This window comes from Rana temporaria, chromosome 1, assembly GCF_905171775.1.
Source record: "Rana temporaria chromosome 1, aRanTem1.1, whole genome shotgun sequence".
Taxonomy (NCBI): domain Eukaryota; kingdom Metazoa; phylum Chordata; class Amphibia; order Anura; family Ranidae; genus Rana; species Rana temporaria.
Genome location: NC_053489.1, coordinates 12,110,436 through 12,114,539, shown reverse-complemented (window position 1 = coordinate 12,114,539; position 4,104 = coordinate 12,110,436).

Genomic DNA, 4,104 nt, shown 5'->3' with positions numbered 1-4,104 from the left:
TACATTTAAAGACAGGGGGGTAGATTCACGTACGGGCGCGCAATGATACGGCGGCGCAGCGTATCGTATTTACGCTACACCGCCGTAACTTACAGGAGCAAGTGCTGTATTCACAAAGCACTTGCTCCGTAAGTCGCAGCGGCGTAGCGTAAAAGGGGCGGGCGTAAGCGCGCGTAATTCAAATGTGGAATGGGGGGCGTGTTTTATGTAAATGTGTGATGACCTGACGTGATTGACGTTTTTTACGGACGGCGCATGCTTCGTCCGTGTACATATCACAGTGTGCATTGCTTCCAAGTACGGCGCAACGACGTATTGGTTACGACGTGAACGTAAATTACGTCCAGCCCTAATTGCGAACGACTTACGCAAACGACGTAAATAATTACAATTTCAAAGCGGGAACGACGTCCATACTTAACATTGGCTGCGCCTCCTAATAGCAGGAGCAACCTTATGCAGAAAAAGCCTTTACGCAAACGACGTAAAAAACGAACGCCGGGCGCACATACGTTTGTGAATCGGCATATCTAGAAAATTTGCATATTCTACGCCGACAGCAACGGAAGCGCCTCTAGCGGCCAGCGTCAGAATGCACCTTAAGATACGACGACGTAAGAGACTTATGCCAGTCGTATCTTAGGTTAAAGTCGGCATATCTAGCTTTCTGAATACAGAAAGTAGATACGCCGGCGCAGCTTAGCAATTACGCGGCGTATCTATGGATACGCCGGCGTAATTGTTCTCTGAATCTACCCCAGGATATTTATAGGAGCCATAGGTCAAGTATGAAAAACATTATATCACAATAAACATAGGGCCAGATTCAGGTAGAATCGCGGCGGCGTAAACAATTTTTCATCGCAAGTGCCTGATTCACCAAGCACTTGCGTGAAAAATTACGCCGGCGGCCTCCGGTGTAAGCCCGCGTAATTTAAATGGGCGTGTGCCATTTAAATTAGGCGCGCTCCCGCGCCGGACCTACTGCGCATGCTCCGTTTCGAAATTCCCGCCGTGCTTTGCGCGCAGTGACGTCATTTTTTCAAATGGCGACGCGCGTAGCGTAATTCCATATTCCCGGACGGCTTACGCAAACAACGTGAATTTTTAAATTTCGACGCGGGAACGATGGCCATACTTTATACAGCAATACGTTTGCTGTGTAAAGTTAAGGCACCCAAAACGACGACTAACTTTGCGACGGGAAACTAGACTAGCGGTGACGTAGCGAACGGGAAAAACCGTTGTGGATTGCCGTAACTCCTAATTTGCATACCCGACGCTGGTTTACGACGCAAACTCCCCCCAGCGGCGGCCACGGTACTGCATCCTAAGATCCGACAGTGTAAAACAATTACACAGAAAAAACAAAAGATACAGCGCACAGTGGTTTAGTAGATATCACTTTATAGTCTGAAAATATAAAAAAACGAAAAAATGAACATGAACTGATAAAATAGCAGCAATAATAGCATAAAGTTAAATGAATGAATAAAATCTGATTGCAGTCCACAATGCATACACAGAAGTGGTATATTGATGGTAAAGTTGAAACCCAAAAAATCACTGTGGGGAGATGGCAAAATGTACTTCCAAACAGTGAGCACACTGTGGTTAGGGAGATGGAACAATACCTCAGCAGCGGCTCTCAGGCCTCCAAGCAGGGAGATGGTACAGGCAGTGGAGAAATAATTTCCACGCTGGGAGCAATCGGTGGAACGCAATGCAGGGAAGGGTTTTTCCAAATCACCCGGATGTTAGAGAGGGGCCAATGGGAGCGGGATCCTCCTTACAGCTGCGGTGTAGAGCGGCGGAGGAAGCCTGGATCAGACGCAGCCGAGCGGAGCCGATGACGCCGCCACATCAGTCAGAGCGAGGAGGGGCTGGATCTCCACAGTATCACAAAGAAGGAAGAAGGAAGCGGTGTCCGGATGCTGTCCTTCAAAGATCATGTGACACCAGAGGCCAATCGGGAGAGCAGCAACCAGGCAATGGGGAGACATGCACTGGCGTCACTGTAGGATTCCCAAAGTGTCAGTGTGCGTTGAAAAAGCACCTAGGGACTTCTGTGAGCATAAGAGGACATCAGAGATGGTGGGAATGAGCCGTGACTGACATGTTTCGCGTCCCAGACGCTTTGTCAAAATCACGGAACGGCATCACCACCAGGCTAATAAAGGCATGTAACCTTGTAATTGGACAATGAAAGGCAGGGGGAGGGATTTTTTGTTTTTAACCCTACCATCACTAAAACCTTAAACCTTAACAATAAGCAACGTATAATAAGGAATATATCTGAAAACACCAACAAAACATATATAACAACATTTTGAACATAGTAACACAGAAATAAAGACAGAAAATAAATACTAATAGACTCATAACAAAATACCAAAATACTTTTGTATGCAGACACTAGCTGCCCATGTGTGTGTGCTCACATGTAAGCACATCAACAATAAATGGAACTCCTTAAAGCATAGTAAATAAAACTCCTTGAAGCATAGTGAATGAAACTCCTTGAAGCATAGTAAATGAAACACATAAAATGTGTAAATATATATAGAAAATGTATATAAACAACGAATAAAGATGATTGGTAGTAAATACAGAATTAGTTAGTGATACTAAGGATGTCAAGCTCCTCGTTTAAGCCGCCAGGCGACAGGGATCCGAGCTGAAAAATCCAGAATGTTTCCCTCTTGCACAGGAGGGAAAATCTCTTTTTCTTAGTAAGGGTCCCTGTCGGGATAGACTCTATGGCCAGTACCTCAAGGGCCTTAAAATCTTTCTTGTGATCATACAGAAAATGTCTAGGGACGCTGTGTTTATTGCAGCCCTTTTTGATGAGGCGTCTGTGTTCGCCTACTCGTATACGTAGGGTACGGATCGTCCGTCCTACATATAACAAATTACATGGGCAACGTAATACATTGACAATATATTCAGTAGAAGTAAGAAATTGTTTAATCGGAAACGTACAATCCTTGGTTTTAATAATGTTGGTACCGCCTTTGGGGATAGATTGACATGTTAGACAGCCCTTCTTGCAGCATCTGAAGATGCCGGTTTTATTATTAAAATAGGCCAGAATGTCCAGTGGTCATGTAGAGTTGGTCTTTACTACCTTACTGGGTGCAATGATATTATGAATAGTACGGGACCTTCTAAAAGTAATCTGAGGTTTAAGGGGAAGGGAAGGTGATAAGTATTGGTCTAAACGGAGAATATTAAAATGTTTGTTAATAATATTGATAACATTTTTATGTTTGGTATTAAATGTGGAAGTAAATCTTATAGTATTCTCTACTTTGTCCTTGGTGTCCTTTTTGGGTTTTAAATTGATATTTGAACTAAAGGCATCGTCTATTAACTCATGAGGGTACCCCTTTTCATTAAAATTAGACTTCATGACAAGACCCTGGGTCATGTAGTCCTGTGTTTTGGTACAATTTCTCCGTAGCCTATTGAATTGTCCGTATGGAATGTTGGTTTTCCAAGAGGGGTGATGACAGCTATTGAAGTGCAAATAGGAGTTACCACTAGTGGGTTTGGTATGATTGCTAGTTGTAATGGCCTTCTGGTCATGCGACAAAACCAAATCCAGAAAAATTAAATTGTCATTATCAAAGACATGTGTAAACGTGAGACCCAACTTGTTGTTATTGCAGTGATCTACAAAAGAGGAAAAAAGGTCAGAGCCACCACTCCAGATAAGAACAACATCGTCTATATAGCGCCCATAGAAGACGATGTGCTCCAATAAGGGATTGTTATTCCAAATCTGTAGTGTTTCCCAATAACCCATGGTCAGATTAGCGTATACAGGTGCAAAGTTGGCCCCCATAGCTGTGCCTTTTTTCTGTACGAAGAACTGATCGCAAAATGAAAAATAATTGTGCTTAAGGCAGAATTCGATACCTCTAATGATAAACTCAGATTGAAGAGAGTTCATAGCTTAAAAAGTATTGCACTGCCGCCAGTCCGATGTCGTGGGGTATGGAGGTGTATAAAGAGGCAACATCTAGAGAGGCCCATGCATAGCCCTCTTCCCAAGAGTAGTTTTGGAGGGTCTTGATGATGTCACTAGAGTCTCTAATATAA